A 19517-nucleotide genomic window follows, 5' to 3' on the forward strand; every position below is an offset into this window, starting at 1 on the left:
CTGTTTCTACTGTTTTGTATTGCCTTTGTCCTCTTATGTCTCGGCCCGAAAGAACTGGGGCGGGGTTATACCCCTCAGGCTTTAGTGGGCGTGGCTTAGTTTTTTAACTGTTTACTTTCTGTCCTGCCTGGAGTTCCTGAGAGAGGATAACCCATGAGATGTCCCTGGCCTCAGCAACCAGAAGAAGCCTTCACGGTAAGTGAAACCAATGTTCCTTTTCATAATCACTAAGGTACCCAATATTTCTCAGGAACTGAAGTTGTTTCTACATTCCACTCTAGGTAATGGAGAAACAAGCTGGGTCACTAAATTTGTCTCCTTATTGCCTCCAAGCAGGAGGTGCTGCCAAGCTTCCTCTCGTTTCTCTTGCAGAGTTCCAAGAGCCAGGGGAGAGTAAGACACGCTCAGGTAGAATGACCACTGCCTGCAGGGGCTGTAGCTGCTCTACTGCTGCGGATGGGCCTCAAACTCTTCAACCACCTCCCCTATGAAGTGCCCAGCTAAAGCAGAAGTTGGTAAGTCTCCAGGGAGATGAGAAACAAGACACGTCACTCTAAACTCTTCATTCTCTCCCTGATGGGCATTGGATGTTTCCCAGCTTTCTCTTCTTCCTGCCGCAGTGTTCAGTGGACCGGATGCAAAAAAGGCGCCTACAAGTAGAATGACCATGACTTACAGGAGCTGCAGGGGCTCTAGGGCTTTTGGCTTCACCTCATTCTTTTCAGCCACCTTGCAAAGAAGATTCCACCCAATAAAGAATTTGTAAGTCTCTGGGGAATGGCAGAACGAACCAAGCCATTCAAGGTTTTTCTCTATATCCTCCATACCACCGAATGTTTGTCAGCTTTCTGTCTTTCCTCCTGTAGAGTTCCAAGAGCCAGATGGAAGAAAGACACTCTGAAGAAGAATGACCATGGCTAGTTGGAAGAAAGGCGCCCTCCAGCAGAATGACCATAGCCTGCATGGGCTTTATGTGCTCTATGGCCTTTGGCATGGTCTTAAGATGCCTTGAGGAGAATGACCATGGCTTTCAGGAGGTGTCACTGCTCCTGTGAAACGTGCTTCTCATCCTCAAGCATTTCAGCTCCCTCTCCCAGGAAATCACCACCCAAGGCAAAGATGAGTCTCTTGTGCCATCCACATGTCATCCACTCTACATTTGTCTGTTAATTCCTCCTCAGCTCCAGATGCTGACCAGCTTCCTCTCTCTTCTTTTGCAGAATTCTGAGAGTTATTTGAAAGAAAAACGCCTTGAGGGAAAATGACAATGGTCTGCAGGGCCTGTAGGTGCTCTGCGTCCTGCAGCTCAGTCACAGCCTTTTAGTTTTCTCCGTTAGGATGCCCGCACCCAAGGCAGAAGTTGGTAGGTGTCTGGGGAATGGAGAAACAAGTCAGGCCACTCTGTATGTTCATTCTCTCCCCCCCCCCGCCCCTGCATCAAATATTGGCCAGCTTTTTCTCTTTTGTTTTGCAGAGTTCTGAGGGACAGATGGAAGGAAGACACTTTGAATGGAGGAACAAGTCAGCCTACTCAAGGTTCCCTTTCATAATCGTTTAGGTACCCAATATTTCTTAGGAATTGAAGTTGTTTTTACCTTCCACTCTAGAGAATGGAGGAACAAGCTGGGTCACTAAATTTTTCTCCTTATCGCCTCCAAGCAGGAAGTGCTGCCAGGGGCGTAGCTATAATTGCCCTCCCATGAGACATACTGTAGGATCCTCCGCTGTACTTCTACCCTACCTTTAATGTACCATTATTGAGGAGCATGTTCATACTATCTTCACTGCTCTCATGCATCTAATTTGAACCTTAATAAGTCCCACAACCACAGGCACTGATAGCCTTGGCTCTTCCGACTGTCCCCTCCCAAGGCCCTACCGTAGCCTCTCATAGGGTGGCTGCATGGAGCCTAGAGTCATACCTCCTTAGGAAGCTGATTCCTTCACCCTCCTGGCTCTGGATCTCTTGGGTAGTATTGAGGCGGTTCAGAGAGACCACCTGGATAGATGCCACCTATGACCTAAGTCCCTAAGGAATAGCCCCATCTACCTCCGGTTAGCGGATCAGGAAGTTCACATCGACAGCCCTTCTGGCCCTGTTCACCCTTCTAGATGTCCCACAATTAATATACAATGCAAACACTGCCAAATTAATGACAACACAGCAGTGGACAGCCTCCTCCAATCATGGTAGGACTACAGGTCCACAGTCCCACCCAGGTTTCCCACCCGGGTCAAGTGCTGGCATGCAAGTGTAGCTGCCACTCCCAACAGAGGAGGGCCTCAGTCATGTCAGCATCTCTGGTCACAGGTATGAGGGCACACCCCTGAGAGTAGTATACCTCATTTCCAAACACAAAATTGATGAAAAGGGGGATACATCGTATTACCCCTAACACAAATATACTTTGCCTCAGGTCTCCACTCCCTGGCTCAACAATCCCATATGAGGTAGTAACCAAGACGGCTGTACTAGGCTTTAGTGACATACCTCTTACCCAGTACAGCATAGTCCACATGGGCTCTCACAAATAAGCCATCGTCCAGCCACTCGGCAACATGAGTTCTAGACCTTTGAGGTCTGCCTCCTATGTAGAGACGGACATGCAACCCAGTCCGGTGCCTGGCCTAGTAGTAACCAGAGCCACATTGGCCCATTCCCATCTTAGATACCCTCTCCATGGTCATGTAACAGCCATGATTCCTAGGGCAGCTCATCTCCAGCACCCAGTAGAAATATCTCCCTCCGGGCAGTAGGATATGACTCACTGTTTTAATCTCTAGTGGGTCCCCCATTACAGTTATTGTCATGGCAAGCACCAACCATACAGTCAACTTATTCCATCTCAATCTAGCCTATTGACAGTCTCTCTCCATACAAACCATCTTAGCCATGAGATGATGGCACGAGGCAACGCCTCGATCAATATCACTGGTTTCGTGATTACTGCTATTACCATCATGGGATATATTACCACAGGCTCATAACCTTTCACAGGCTTTTAACCTCTGGACTCTCTCCAGCTATCTTAACATTCTCGCCTAGCTGTTCTTCTGGGATGGAACTCTCTCCTCCCTCCCCACTGCCAGCTAGGATATAAGGTCCATGACCATATAGTTGGAAGAACACACCCAACTAAGCCTAGAGAGTTGTTGTACTGCTTGCAGCCTAGCCTAGCTGCTCTGGGCTCCTTGGAGGAAAAGCGGGATATGAATGTAATAATAATAATAATAATAATAATAAGAAGAAGAAGAAGAAGAAGAAGAAGAAGGCAGGCAGAGTGCCATCATTCCTGAGGGGTGCTACCTGCCAACCTCTCCCTCAGTACGTCAGCTGGGCACTTGTCCAGTTCCTTACCTAGGCATGAAATTTACCAGGCAGATGGCCAGAGGTTAGCAGGCTCCCTAACACAGTGGAACCCTCACTGTTGGCCTTACAGAGGAACCTAGGATATTTGCCTGACTTTGACTCTTCTCTTGACGTCCTAAAGACCAAGGTCCATCCACAACCAAAACTCTCTCAGGTGTAACTATGGCACAACTTGGACCCATATCAGCAGCTCAGTCTCATTCCATAAAACTGACTGACTGTCCATTTCCTTCTACCAAGATCTATAGGCAAGGCAGTGACTTCTCCAACTATTGCCAGATGGTTTAGCGCGTGTATCGTTCTGGCGTACGAAACACAAAACATTTGGCCTCCCTTATATAGCCCACGCAATGAGGGCGGTGGCAACCTCAACCACCTTTTTTCAACCAATGTACCAGTCCAGGAAACCTGTAGGGTTGCAACCTGGAATAATCTGTCTACGTTCACACAGCATTTTAAAGTGGGCATTATGCCTCCGCCTAGGTGGCTTTTGGTAGACAAGTTCTGCAAGGGTTCTTATACAGGAGCAGCCAAGAGCGCATCCCTCTCTGATGACGTACAGGCTTTGGTATGTCCCATCGAGATGGCCTTGATTGCAGCAACCAAGAACAGAGCATTGGTTCACTTACCGTGAAGGCTTCTTCTGGTTGTTGCAGTCAAGGCCATCTCGGCCCTCCCGGCTAGCCGCTCTTGGGCTGCTCCTGATGGGGAGGTGTTGCTGTTTTTGTTTTACTCATTTAGTATGAGTGCTAGAATTAGAACATTCTTCCAGCTGACAAGGGCTCTTCAGTATCGTGTGTCTATCCAACTCACCTGTCTGTTCTAACTTACTATGATTTACCCCATGTAGCTTAATCTGTGGTTGGAAATATAGGTCAGTCTTTATTTGCTAACTTGGCCTGTAAGAACTGGGCGGGGTCAGGCTGGACGGGGTCAAGCTCTAGAGACTTCTATCTTTCAGCTAATTAGCATAGTCCTGCCTTGGAGCACGGGAGGGGGATGACCCATCGAGATGGCCTTGACTGCAGCAACCAGAAGAAGCTTTCACGGTAAGTGAACCAATGCTCCGATCTCTGGGGAATGAAGAAACAAGTAAGGGCCTTCAATGTTTGTCTGTTTATTTCCCCGCTGCAGTGGATTTTGTCCTGCTTTCTCTCTTTTCTCTTGCAGAGTTCCAAGGGCCAGATGGCAAAATGCCTGTGGCCTGCTGGAGCGAGAGTAGTTCTAGGGCCTGTAGCTAGACCTCAGACTTTTCAGCCACCTGCCCCAGGAAGCCCCCATCCAAGGAGAAAGTTGGTAAGTCTCTGGGGAATGGAGGAATAAGTCAGGCCACTCTATATTTATCTCTTTATCTGGCACTGGATGTTGACCAGCTTTCTCTCTTTCCTCTTGCAGAGTTCCAAAGTCCAGAGAGAAAGAGAAAAAAGAAACCTTGAAGCACAACTACCACAGGCTGCTGCTGAGGATGCAGTAGCTCTAGGGCCTGAGACTTTTCAGTCCTCACCCTCAGGAAGCCCCTGCCCAAGGCGGAAGTTTGTAAGTCTCCAGGGGATGGAGGAACAAGTCAAGCCACTTGAGGTTCTTCTCTCTATCTCCCTTCAGATTTGGAGGTTTCCCAGTGTTCCCTCTTTTCTCTTGCACAGTTCTGGTGGTCAGATGGAAGAAAGACACTTTGAAGAAGAATGACCACAACCTGCAGCAGCTGTCACTGCTCTGACACATGCTGCTTGGCTTCAGGCAACATGCCCCCTCCCTCATGAAGCCCCTGCCCAAGGCAGAAGTTGGTAAGTCTTTGGGGAATGGAGTTACAAGTCAGGCCCCTCTGAGTTTATATCTTTATCCTGCCACAGGACTGGATGTTGGCCATCTTTTTTCTCTTTCCACTTACAGACTTCCAAAGGCCAGATGGAAGAAAAGCCCCTTGAAGGACTTGTAGTTGCTCTGGGGCTTGCGCCTTGTAATAATTTTTTTAGCATGGAAATCCCTACCCACGGCGGAAGTTGGTAAGGCTCTGAGGAATGGCAGAACATGTTAGATGACCCCTCCATTTGTCTATGCCACCACAGCCTAGGATGTTTCCCAGCTTTCTCTCTTTTCTCTTGCAGAGTTCCAAGGTCCAGATGGAAGAAAGGTTCCCTCAGGCAGAATGATCACATGCTACATGGACTATAGTAGCTCAATTGACTGCTGCTTGGCTTCAAACTCTTCAAACTCCCTCAGGAAGCCTCAGCCCAAGGCGCAAGTTGGTAAGTCTCTGGGGAATGGAGGAACAAGTCATCTTTTATCTTCTTTCCCACTTCAGATCCGGAAGTTTCCCAACTTTCTCCTACAGATTTGTGAGAGTCATATGACAGAAAGACAAGAGTAATCACTGTAGCCTACAGGGGTTGTGGCAGCCCTAGGACCTGCAGCTTGGGTTCAGCCTTTTCAGTACCATCCCTGAAGAAGTCCCTGCCCAAGTTAGGAATTGGTATGTTTCTATTGGATGGAGGCCACTCTACATTAATCTTTTTATCCTGCCGCAGCACCAGATGTTGGCCAGCTTTCTCTCTTTTCTCTTGCAGATTTCCAAAGGGTAGATGGAAGAAAGACAACTCGAAACAGAATCTAGAAGCTGTAGTAGCTCGAGGGCCTATGTCTCTGTCTAAGACATTTTAGCTTCCTCCCCCAGGAAGCCTCTGCTCAAGGCAGAAGTTGGTAAGTCTCTGGGGAATGGAGGAACAAGTCAGGCAATTCAAAATTCTTATTTCTTTCTTTTCTGAGAACCAGATGTTTCCCAGCTTACTCTGTTTTCTCCTGCAGCATTCCAAGGGCCAGATGTGAAAACAGTGTCCTCAGATCAAATTACCATGGCCTGCATGGGCTGTAGCTGTTCTAGGACCTGCTGGTTAGCCTCAAACTTTTCAGCTCCTTCCTCCAGGACTCCCTGGGCCAAGGCTGAAGTTGGTAAGTCTCTGGGGAATGGAGGAACAAGTCAGGCCACTCTTGTTTTTTCTTTCTATCCCCTCAGCACTGCATATTTCCCATTGTTCTTTCTTTTCTCTTGAAGAGTTGCCTGGGCCGGATGGAAGAAAGGTGCCCTGAAGTAGAATGACCATGGCTTGCAGGAGCTGTAGCTGCTCTGGAACCTGCTGCTCAACCTGTCTGTTATGCCCTATCCTTGAGGAAGCTTCTGCCCAAGGCACAAGTTAGGTCTCTGGGGAACTGAGTAACTAATCAGGTCACTCTAGGCTCTTCTCTCTATCCCCCCACAGCAATGACCGTTTCCCAGCTTTCTCTCTCTTATTTTGTCCCTGTTCTAATTCTTATATCTTTATCCTTCCCTTTACCAGTATTCCTTGCAGGTAACATATTCTAAGTACAGCCAGCATCTTGAAAAAGTAGCAGGAGTGCATAGTCCCCACTAAGATATGATCCTCCCCATCTCAATTTTTAAAAAACATCTAAAAACCCATCTCTTTAACCAAGCTTTCTCACCCTTTTAAAATTTGTTGGTTTTAATTTTGTGATTGATTTTAAATTGTTGAATTGTTTTAACACGTGTTTTAATTGTTTTATGTTAACCGCCCAGAGACAAAAGTTTGGGCGGTATATAAATGTGATGAATGAATGAATGAATAGTCCTAAAGTACAGAAACCACAAGGAGAAAAAATATAACATTATACCATGATATTTAATCATCTGATTTGTTGTTCAATCTTAACAAGTATAGGAGGAGAACAAAGAGCTGGGGCTTCTTAAAGCTTTAAGCGGTGATCTTATGCACAGATCCTTGTGTATTAATGCAGGGGGAAATTGTTTTTTCCACATTTCAAGAGAAACTTCGTTCAATTCACTTTTGCACAGAGTACATATCTCTTGAAGGCAAAGATCAGAGATTTTTATAAGTCTAGGAATATTGTCCTTTGTGTTGCTGTGTTACTGTTTTTCATTTAAACTATGTTCAGTGCAGTACAGAGATTAAAGTTTCTTTTCCACATAACTATTTCCTGAAGTGAGAAGGTCATAACATTCAATCACTCCTTTGCACTAAAGCATCTTAAACATTATTATTCTGAAATAGTTGTGTGCTGTGACCCTGTCAATTAGTTGACATTAATCTTTTCCAGGAAAGAAGGCAAAACCTGTTCAGAGCTAACAAAAAAACTACATCTGGGAATTCTTTGTCTTTAACCATTTGAAAATAATTATGATTGCTCCAAAAGAATGAGGAAAAGGTTCTTTGTACTTAAACAATACAACCATTTGGACTTCATTACTGATTTAAATACTTTCACCTCTGGCTGTCTGGTTACAGGTTGTTGGGAAGATCAAAAAAGGCTTCTGTAGCAGTGAGATATGATTAAATGGTAAAACTGGTGAAAACCTTTTAACTTTATTGCATCTCTGAGATTAAGCAAATATACTGTCCGTAGTTCACAAGAGGACTTGTGGCACAATCAGGCAAACCTCCTCTTGCACTGGTCTCATCGAAAGGAATAGAATTTGTATGGTTCTTGTGTGGTTCTTATTTCTTTCAACTAAACTTTTTTTAAAAAATGAAAAGATTCTTGACAATTTTTGCCATTCATATTATGCAGTATCTTATGCTGAGTAGGGATGTACACGAACCAGTTCGAAGGCCCTTTTACGGGCATCTGAACTGGTTCGAATCCTGGTCAACTTGAAGCTTCAAAGGCAGGAGGTATGGCTTTAAGGGTGGGAGAGGATGCATTCCCCACCCCGCCACATTTCCCCCACTGGTGCGCAATCCCCTAAAAGCCTGTCGGGGCGGCAGCCTACCTCCCTGCCACCACATCCTGACATTGACCGGATATAACTGGAAGCACTAGCTGCGCCTGTGCACGTCACGCGCACTCTTGCGTTGTGCGTGATGTGTGCAGGCAAAATTAGTACTTCCAGTTATATCCGGTCAACATCGGGACAGAATGGCAGAGAGGTACACTGCTGCCTTGCCCTGACTGCTTCCCTTTTAGGGGATCACGTGGTGGCGGGGGTTTAAGTGCCTCCTCCCCCACCCTTAAAGCCATCCCCCACCGTCAAACCGGCCCCTGCTGGTTCCATGCGCATCCCTAATGTTGAGCTGACTAAAGAAGTGAAGGTAAGTTAATTGTAAGGCTAATTTGCTCTATGCAGAGACATTTTAGAGGAACAACCAGTGAGACCTGAGATAGGTAAGAGGAACAACTGGGATCCTGGAAGAAGATTATTTAAATTAAAGAGGATGCTTTAATCCCATAAATTCCAATGGGATTTAAGTTGTTTTTTTGCAGAATTGCAGACTAAATGATTTGTGGTTTATCTATGAATGCTTAGGAATTTTTTTAAAAATCCAGTAAATTTCTGCTCCTTTAGTTATTGATGGCTTTATGTTCACTCTAAATCTGTATTCACTCTTGCAACATTTGAAACCATATTTTCAACAGTAAAAGATGTGGACCATAGTTATATGCCAAATGTTAAGAGTTTGATCTTAATCTCCGTTTACTGCATTCAAATCTACCTTTTCACACTGTGCCTGCCATTCCTCTGGTTACATGAGAAAAATATAGCTTCTACAGCAGTAAACCTACTTGTTAAGCAAAAATGAAGATTTTTGTAGCACTTACTGACCAATTTATTTCATCATAAGCTTTCATGGAGCCCTTTCTCATGATCCATGAGAAGTATTTGAAAGGGCAAGGGGAGGAAGCCTTGAAAATCTTGCCTACCCCACAGACGATCCTCTCCTTGTTGCTGTGTGGGCTGATTGCCCACCCAGACAATTCCTGGCTCCTGCTGGCAGCAGGGAGGTTTGGGGGCCAGAAGGCCTCCGGAACTTCCATAATGCACTGTGTGAGTATGTGGTGCATAATGGGGAATTTTGTGATGCCATGTGTGGCTGCTGGTGTGTAGGTGCCATGCAGAGCCCTGTGGCACTGACACACAATCAGCTCTGGTGAATGTCGCCCTTAACCAAGGCTAACAGCTGGGGCTCCCTTGTGAGTTTGCTGCCATGCTGCCACCAGGAGCTGCATGTCTCTGGGCGGTTCACACGCACAGGCAAAACCGGGCTTCACTTTTGCCTATGCACGAGAACAGCCTCATGTATTGAAGGTGAAGTGTGCCATCAAGTTGATTTCAACTCCTGGCGCCCACAGAGCCCTGTGGTTTTCTTTGGTAGAATACAGGAGGGGTTTAGCATTCCCTCCTCCCACGCAGTATGAGATGATGCCTTTCAGCATCTTCCTACATCACTGCTGCCCAATATAGTACCAGCGGGGATTCGGTCCGGCAACCTTCTGCCTGTTAGTCAAGTGTTTCCCCGCTGCGAGTCCATCAAATGCAAAAAATATTATATTCAACTGGATAGTGTACACATGGAGCTAAAGAAAGAGGAAAACATGTTAAAGGGGGGGATCAAAGGCCTTTGGGATGGAAGAAGTGCAATTAGTGCTTGTTATTATGCAAAATTCAAATATATGTGTGATGAGCGACACCCTGTTCGTCAGCCTGGGACACTACTAGTGAGTGGGATTTATACCCCAAACTAGAGAGGTTAACATCCTTATACTTCTGTGGACCAATATCACTGAGAAATATGTATTTTATTTCTACTTCCCTTTATCTAACTTTTGCTGCCACCACCAAGCTCTTGCTACTTGGGTTTTTATCCTGACAACCCCTAGTAGAGTAGCTGAGGGCTGCATGAGGAGAAAGTATAACACACATATGTGAAAAAACTTGGTTTAGCCAGAAAGACTGTATTTAACTTTTGAGTGAACCACCTAGGGATTCATTTAATGAAAGATGGTATAGAAATTTAACTATAAATAAATAAAATAAAATAAAATAAATAAAATGTGTAAAACCTTTGCTCCAGCCAGAACAGGTAGAATCAACCTGATATAATGAAATATAAGACAACTGCATGATCTCCTGAATACATATTTTTAAAAAGAGCTACATGAACCTTGGCAATTGAATCAGTACCAAATCAAATTAGTATGAATCAAACTGCAGTCCAGTTTGCGTTGAGTCTGGGCTAACTTGATTTGGCCCCCAGTTTAAACTGCTGAAGATTTGCTTCCCGACCCTTTACCCCAGCACTCACCTGACCCCTACACTAACTTACCAGACTGGACACAGGCTAGTGAACTCATTATGCTAATAATGACTGAGGGAGAAGCAGCTGACTGCCAAAGTTTTACATTTTTAAATACTCTGGGCATCATTTTTCTTCTTTAATTATCCTGCAGTCCTGGAAAATGGTATAGGTTCTTAGGAATTCTAGTCTTTTGGGGAGGATGGCGGTGCCATTGCTGCTCCTTCACCTCCGGAAGCAAGATTCGTTCACTAGCATGCCCATGCTTCAATCCATTCAAAGCAACCTCGCAGAATCAAGCCAAGCAAAGTTGACCCCACCTCACCAAAGGGCTGAGACAGCACCCAAATCAAAGCCATGCTGCTTCACATGTGCCTCAAAAAGTATTTACCACTTTTTTCAGAACAACACTTCCTAGGAGTTCTATTTAAAACTACAAAAGCGTGCAGCATAGATATTTCCACGGTTAAAACCTAAAGCAAGGGCAGAAGTAGTTCAGGATCACTGGTAGATCACTGGATGACTTGTAGCATTGGTCAGAGTTTCTGACTCCCAATTGTTTAATAATACCCACAACAAACTTACTCATAGAGATGTTACTTGTACTTTCCAAAACATGCCACTTGTCAAAATCGTCAATTTAAATTCTTAATGCACATTTCAAAGCAAATGTAAAATAAACATACTTCCTAAGATGAAAAAAGGTAGGTCGAATCCCTTATCTGTAGTAACTGAGATGTAGCTTTGTATTTGTGTAGTTGGGATTTGTGGTTCTAGTAAAACAAAACAAAACAAACCCAAGTAGATCCTTCAGGTCTGAAATCTGCCCATATCTGGCCTAATGGATTAATGACTGAAAATAATTTTATTATTTAATTATTTAACATATTTTTATACTGCCCAAAACCTACGTCTCTGGGCAGTTTACAACAAGATAAAAACAACATTAAAACATTAGTTAAAAACAAAAACAAGAAATTTAAAACACAACAATTTAAAATGGCAGTATTGTGTTAAATCAGGTCTCTACAGTGATTCAAAAGTGTCACTGAAATAATAATAATGAAGTTTTAAAGTACTGATGTATTGGTCCAGTATTTAAAGTACACATATGTGCTCTGAAACAAACATACAATCATATGTGGAGAGGAGAGCTTTGGTAGCAAGCATGACTTTTCCCCTTAGCTAAGCAGGGTCCACCCTGGTTGCATATGAATGGGAGACTAGAAGTGTGAGCACTGTAAGATGCCCTTAGGGGATGGAGCCACTCTGGGAAGAGCAGAAGGTTTCAAGTTCCCTCCCTGGCTTCTCCAAGATAGAGCTGAGAGAGATTCCTGCCTGCAACCTTGGAGAAGTTGCTGCCAGTCTGTGAAGACAATACTGAGCTAGATGGACCAACGGTAAGATCCTGCTTTAGAGGTATTCCGTTTCTACTACCCAGGCCTACTAATGCCCAGTTCAGCCTTCTGAATGATGTTCTTAGGTATCTTGTTTTGAAATAGCCTTACTGGACCAACGGTAAGATAGGTAAGATATCATGATGGAAATTGCACGTCAGCAGCATTTGAGATGGGGGGTGTATGTGTTTTTGTTTTTTCTACACAAAGGTAAGTGGAGCACACAGACCAGTCTTCTCAGTTATTTGCATCTTATGCAGGGGGGGAAGAAGGTTATGGTTATACGTTTCAAAGCAAATATAAAATAAACAGATACTTCATAAGATCTTGATACAAGGCTAATGTTTATACATTTATTATTTACTTATACATTTATTATCTTCCTATCCCAAGGGAAACTGCAATAAATCTGCATTATGTTTCATCACTACTCTGAAGCAATATTCTATTTTTTCACATGCCACGTTCCAGGTCTTGACAGCAATATAGGGGATGCCTTATCTCGGATACAGGTGCAGTGCTTTTGGGCCTTGGCTCCAGTGTCCAAGGCACAGGCCAAGATTCTGCCAGCCAGTCTGCGAAAGCCTGGAGGCTTAAGGTAGAGCGAGTTATATGTCACTCACTTGCTCCCAGCACCAGAGTGTGCTATTCTGCTTTCATAAGTGAGTTTGGCTGGTTTAGGAAATCTGACATCTTGCAAGAACTGTGGCCCATACCAGTTGAACACCTCTTGCCATTCTGTGTAAAGCTGCATGAGGGAAGGGTGGCTTCAGGGTCCATCGGTGGGCACCTTGCTACCTAGGCTTTTCAATATAAATTGGAGGAATTCTTTGACACTGCCACTGACCTTAGGGTTTGATGAATGTTGGAAAGGTGGTCCCGTGCCCACCCTCCTTGACCCAAATCTCATTTTCCATTTTCACTGCAGGTGATTGGTAATATTATGTTGCACTTTAACTCCATTTGTTTTTCTGCTTTTGAGGTTCTGCTGTTTAAAGCTTCTATCCTGGTGGCATTCTTTGATGCCCTGTGGATATACGAGTTGCTAGTATCTTCCAGGTTTGACCCATCCAGTCAGGCCTTGGGAAAATGGCAAGTTCAGGTTTTAGAGGACAGGGCAGTCATTCACATCTAGACCTCCAGAAACAATCAGAGGAGCAGGGGGTTGCAAGAACCTAAGGGGTATACTAGTGGGTCAAATGGGCCGTAACCCAAAGTTTGGCTTAAAAAAAAGCCAAACCTGCCAACTTGTGCCCAAGTGCTTCAGACACATGATCTATCAGTGTGTCTGTGTGACTGTGTCTGTGCAGGCTTTAATGGATTATATCCAGATTAGGGGCAACAATGATGGCCACCTGTTTCACCACGCCAATCAATTTCCCCTTCAATCCATGGACTTTGGAATTTGTGTCTTATGTATTTGGGCAGCATCTACAGCAGTAGCTGTGGGCCTGACTGAGGACCAGAGTTGTAGTATTGGTCACTGGCACTCTGCTGCCTGCCAACATTACATTTGGAGTTTCTGTCCTGATGCTTAAAGTCCCCAAATGGTGAGAGTGGACATTAACATCCTTTTTCTTTTACAGATGCTAAGGGACGTGCCTATGCAGTTCGGGTGCTAATTTGTGGCTACAGTTTCATTTTTACAGCATGTTGCTACAGCTACAGCACCCAGCTGGGTTGCCACGACTTTGCTGAAGTGGAGTGACCTGGTCAGCGTGAGGTGCTTTGGAGCAGTGTTTCCTCTAACAGGGATTCTCAGATGTTGACTACAACTCCCATAACCCCCAAACAAAGGCTATTGCAGCTAGGGATTCTGCGAATTGTAGTCAACAACATCTGGAAATCCCTGTTAGAGGGAACACTTCTTTGGAGCTGCCTTTTGCCTTTGATAGATGAGTAATCTAGAAATCATCAGCCACCTCACATCTGGATTTTGCATCTTGGAAGCAATGATTGGAACCTGTTGAAGGGCAATGCACTAATTTTGCAGGCCTTGGCCAATATTACAGTTATACTGGCCCATTGGCCTGGAGTTTTGTTATTGTGATCCAACTTGGTCCCTTGACAATTTTGGAAGGGTGAAGGGGATCTCAGATGTATGGACAGAGCATGTAAGAAAGTCAGTCCTGAGGTGGGCAAGGTGCTCTTGTTCATGGGCAGAAGGGTCATTCTTCACCCTGATATAAAACATGATTGCTCTTCTCTACTGAGCAGACAGCACGCACCTTTCTGACAAAGGAAACTATTGTTTCTGAGTGACTTGCAACAAGGCCTGCATGAGGCTATTGTTTTTATGGGGGAAAGGGGACTAAACTGAGGTTTACCCCCATTTATATAGCAGGTGAGTGCAAGCTTTAGGAAGGTAGGACCCTTCATTGGTGTTCAGCCAGAGGCATCATTTTGGTGAAAGGAGACTCCATGGGACAGCCTCTCAGGGTTTTGTGACCCAGGGGTAGGGAATGGAACCCTTTGGGGAGCTGCCCAGCTCACTCAGAGCTATGTGGCGTGGGGGATGGTGACTCAGGCAACCCTCACTCAAAACAGATTGCTGTGTGGTGAGGAGGATTGCTATGTGGTAAGGACGACTGCTGCCAACCTCCACTTTGCCTAAACATGGGGAAACAGCTCTTTGTAGGAGGCTGCCTGCATCCCACTAGGGAGGAGTACCCGCACTCTAGCTAGTAAGTTAAGTTCTGGCTCTCTTGCATTTGTAAGAAGATTAAGAAAGTGTGGCTTAGTCACTCCATCTACTCATGTCATGTCTTCATTGGGGTTTGGGCGCAATGCTGCTTCCACCCATGTGCCTGTGTGTTCTGGGTGGGGGGCAGGTTTGTGTCCAACCGTTGGGATGGGACATACTGGAGCAGCCATCATCTGCTGGGTGGGCAGGGCATTTAGTAATGCTCACCCAATGAGAGGCAGGTGTGTTGGCCACCTTATAAGGCTGGCCACACCTGCCCAACATCACTCCATGTGTAGCTCAGCACCTACCCGCCCACCCTGTACTCTGTGGGGGATAGCCGGTCGCCACAAGGGGCCGAGTAGGAATTTTTTGTTTCCACCTGATTGGCATGTGGTGGGAACTTTTTCGCCTACTCCCCACTGAGTTTGTTTTGGGCTCTATGTTAGGGGTGGTGCTTTAACTAGGTTAGCCTTTGTCACATGGGCAGGTGAGTGCAGGCTTTAGATAGGTAGGACTACTCATTGGTGTTCGGCTGGAGACACCATTTTGGTAAAGGGGGTCTCCATGGAACAGCCTCTCAGGCTTTTGTGAACCCTTTGAGGAGTCGTTCAGCTCACCCTCTCAGAGCTTTGAATTGGGGGGGGGGGTGACTCAGGCAACCCTCCCTCAACACAGATTGCTCTGTGGTAAGGAGGAAGCGAGAGGTTGGATGACTCGCCCAGTCATGTGGAAACAGCTCGCTTAGGAGGCTGCATTCCACTGGGGGGAGTGCCTGCACTCTAGTTAGTAAGTTAAGTTCTTGCTCCATTGCATTATCTAAGAAGATTAATAAAGTGTGCCCTTAGTTACTCCATCTACGTGTGTTGTGTCTTCATTGGGGTTAGGGTGCAAAGATTAAACCTAAATAATGATATTAAATAGTATTTGAGGCCATTAACGCAACTCTGTTCTACCCGGGTTTGGGAGTGTGTGTGCTTCCAATTTTTGGTTGTGCGGAAGCAAGTTGAAAGGAAAATCTGGGTAGAAGTGATTGTATGGAAGCAAGGTGGTAGGAAAGACTACCCAGGTTTTCCTCCTACCTTGCTTCCACACAATCACTTCTACCCAGGTTTTCATCTAACCTTGCTTCCACACAACTAAAAATTGGGAGCATAGCTCCCAAACCCAGATAGAAGAAGAGCTTTTGATTGTGTGAAGGACTACTTTGTGTAGTAGATTTAGTAGGGGACTTAGATCAGTAGATCACCTGAGCACCTTAAAGAACACTATAGTTCTTAATATCTATTGGAGTGAGAAAGAAGCATTGCACCCAGGAAATTAGTTTAACCATGACTAACTTTTTCCATTAATTTCAATGGGACAACTTATGCATAAGGTAATGTGGATGCCAGCCTTTATTTATTTATTTATCATTAAATTTATATACTGCCTTTCATTAAAACAATCCCAAGGCGGTTTACAAAACATTTAAAACAATATAAGACTATAAAAGTTGCACAATAAAAATATTAAATTTTTAAAGGTTTTATAAATTGTGGATAATACAAGTCATTTAATGGTACTAGAGAAAGACATGCTGTTCTGGTAGCTCCAGGTCTTAACACTCACTTCAATTTCGGAGGCTGAATACAACTGAAGGCAGCTCGGGCGGGTGCGCGGCTGGGGGAGTCAGTCATGTGACTTGCCTCTGGGGAGCCCCTCCAAGGCAGTGGGCCCCCAGACAACTGTCTCCCCTTGCCCTATCATAGTTACACCCCTGCTGAGGGCAATAACAAAAAGGCCCTGTCCCAGGTGCACAACATCCCACGCGGGACAGAAGGCCCTGTCCCATGTGCATTTAGCATTCTTTATATAAAAAATATGTATACTGTGAATATTTACATAGTGTTACAGAAGATACAGGATGACAGCAATCATAAGCATATTAGTACAATTGAAGTCAGTGGGGCTTACTTCTGAATAAATGTGCATAGGATTGTGCTGCACACTTATTTTTCTGAATGTAGGCATGGTTTTTACTTTAATGTCTATTGAGAAAAATCATGTATCCATTACTTTCAATGTATGCTGCCTCCTATGTATAAGAGCTGCAAGTGAATGCAGGCAGGTACTTCAAGCTCATATTAAAGCAGTTAGAGTATATCTTATATGAAACTTCATGTAGTTCTCTTCTATGCATGTCTACTCTTAAGTAAGTTCCATTGTTCCATGGCATTTACTCCCAAGTATGTGTAAGAATTTCCATAGGTTGTAGACCTGTGCACCACCAAAAATGTAGGATTATGTCCTACGTGACTGTCAGCCCCTCTCAGCTCTCAGGTCAGGTTGGAAATCTAGCTCTGTCCAAACCTCTTCATCACCACTGCTGCCGCCTCCTCCTCTACCTGTGGCCGGGTGGAGCAATGGGCCAGGCTGCAATGTTTCATCTTCTCTTTGGAGAGATCGCGCACACAGGGAGCTAATGTCTACTGCTTGGGATTTTCATTCAAAGTCCCTTTTCAGAATGGAAGTCTTTTTCTCAGGCTGCAGCCTCAGGAAAAAGCTATTACTACCAATGACAGGACACAGAAGCACACCAATGACAGGACACAGAATGAAAGTTAAAGGGAAGTGTGTGGGGATTTCTTGCAAAACAAGTTGCAGAAGGCACTTCCGTGTGTGTGTGCGCACGCACAGGCACGTGCTCCTCCTCTGGAGCAAAGCTGAAGCAACATAACTTGTCCCCTGGCCCCACCCAGTTGTAGATAAATGAGGCAGTGGCAGAAGCAGCAATGAGGAGGGTCTGACAGAACTGTTCGATATCCAATGAGGTCAGTATGACAGCTGGGAGCTTCCTGACAGTTCTGACTGACAGGAGATTCCCTGCTGTCAAGCCAGATGGAGTTCTGCCAACTTCTGACAAAGGGTAAGTCAAGTCCAACAGACCTGTGAGACGAAGCACAAAGTACAGCCCTGATATGTTCTCTGTATGGGATTTTTTTCCCAACACCCTTCCACGTCCAGTGTTCCCTCAATGCACACTAGGTCCAATCGCACAACCATTGATGAGAGCATATGGCGGGTGTGTCATATAGGCTAGGATTGAGCAGGAGCCAATATGTGCAGACTTTTCTCAATGATACACAAGGAGAGAGCATGGCAGCCGGCAACATGATTATCGCCTCTTGTATGATTAGGGTTCCAAAACATGGCAGCTGGGATGAACCACGCATAAGTCACTTTCTTTAGCACCCGTAGGCATCCTTGTCTTCATTAATTTCTTACATAAACTACAAAGTGTCAGGCAAACACAAAATAAACAGCTACATTTAGTACAATAAGCTTATCCTTGCATGGCTGATAGACTGATCCAGCTTTCATAATTTGTGTATGTGTCTCCTTATTAGAGAATCATCCCTCATAAATTCCTTAGAGGGAGAAACTTGACAGTTCCAGAAATCACCCATTTAATCATAAATCTGCTCTCAACACCATGCATTATTATTAAATGCACTTTAAAAAATACTCTGATTTTAAACTGTCAGGATAAAATAATGGGAACAGTCCCATTCACTGGAAAAGACCAGGAAGAAATTCACTGCATTGCTATTAATTGAGGACCATAGATGAAACTGCTTCCAATCAGATTGGAAAATATGATGGAATAAATGAAATTTAAAACAAAGCATTACTTTCAAGCAATTTAAATACTTCAAAATTTTCACATACATCATTTAAATAATACTGTACTGAGTATTGAAACTAACATTACAGAAATCTAAGCACAATCTTATTTTGAGGTATGTGTGTACAAATAAACAATATTTATTTGTTATTTCTCTGTGTAAACTGCCCTGAGCCACTTTTAGAAGGGTGGTATAGAAACTGAATGAATGAATTAAATAAATAAATAAATAATAGAATTGCTCCGGGGTGATTGGTGGACACCCCTAAATGCATTTGAGCTTTGTGTGGGGAATTAGCGAGCTGGGGTAGAGCAGTCCCAGGTCAGAATAATTTTTGTGCAAAGTTCTGGTCCCAGGGAAATGAAGTGACAGGCTGAAATTCAAAATAAAGTCTTATGTCTTGTTGAGGTTTTTATTTTCTTTATGCGATGAAGTTAAAATTAGAACTGTGGCAAAATATTGTTATATTCTCTGCAAAACACGTTCTAATGTTTAGTTCATGTTTGAAATGTTTGTACTTGTAAAACTGCTGGTCAAATGACCGAGTAAATATGTATGTATGTATGCAAAATAAAGTAAGATTTTATTTGGCGGTTTGGAGGTAAAGCAAAATAAGAGAGTTGATTAAAACAATATTACTACTAAAAATACAGAGATTAACCAGATGACTTGCAAAGAGGTGATTTAGCTTGGTCTCTGAATTAAATGGATTCCAGGCTGGCTAGGGAAGAGAAGGCTGTAGAGAAACAGGTTTCTGGATTTAAGAAAGAGCAGAGCCCAGAGAGGCACAGTGATCTTTGTGGCTCAGGCACAGCTGAAGAACCTCTCTCCTCAGGGAAGAACTGGGAACTGGGAGGTGGTAGTGGAGAACCAAAAGCAGCTCGGGGGTTAGGCACTGCAGCAGAGGTTAATCCCAAAGGCATCTGTTTTTGTGCAGCCAGTTTCTCGTAGCAGTGAGGCATGCTGGGTAGATCAAGCCAGAGAGGAAGGCCAATCTGGAAGCTGAGAGCAAGAATGGTGCACAGAGCAAGACACAGCCTGATGTTATGGCTGATGACATCAGTTCTATTGCCCAGTGGGTGACTCCATGGTATAGAGACCAAATGAAGCATGCTGGTTCATGAAACCAGGGCTTCTTATAGTCCAAAATGAGCCCTGTGGCAAAGCAGGAAAGCCTTTAAATAAAGGGCCTGTTTTGAGCTCAGAGCAGAACAACCCCAGTTCAGCTGAAGCATTTCGAGTGGCAGTTTTGAGGCCTGTTTTTCCCTTGCCGATTGATTATCTGGCACTGGCTTGCAATTGGCTTGCGATCTC

General features: G+C 44.5%; 1 long non-coding RNA gene across 9 annotated transcripts; it reads left to right on the forward strand.

Moving 5' to 3' along the window:
- Positions 1–1386: 1386 nt before the first annotated feature.
- LOC128346686 (uncharacterized) lies at positions 1387–15391 on the forward strand. Of its 9 annotated transcripts, none has more exons than XR_008317129.1 (4): positions 1387–1558; positions 4332–4666; positions 4766–4906; positions 5014–15391. It is a non-coding gene; the product is annotated as an uncharacterized LOC128346686 (long non-coding RNA). The 9 variants fall into 9 exon arrangements; XR_008317132.1 differs by lacking the exon at positions 1387–1558 and having other exon boundaries at positions 2012–4666; positions 5014–6316; positions 6420–15391; XR_008317131.1 differs by lacking the exon at positions 1387–1558 and having other exon boundaries at positions 2012–4666; positions 5014–6067; positions 6173–15391.
- Positions 15392–19517: the final 4126 nt, after the last annotated feature.

The sequence above is a fragment of the Hemicordylus capensis genome, chromosome 2 (assembly GCF_027244095.1).
Source record: "Hemicordylus capensis ecotype Gifberg chromosome 2, rHemCap1.1.pri, whole genome shotgun sequence".
NCBI lineage: Eukaryota > Metazoa > Chordata > Lepidosauria > Squamata > Cordylidae > Hemicordylus > Hemicordylus capensis.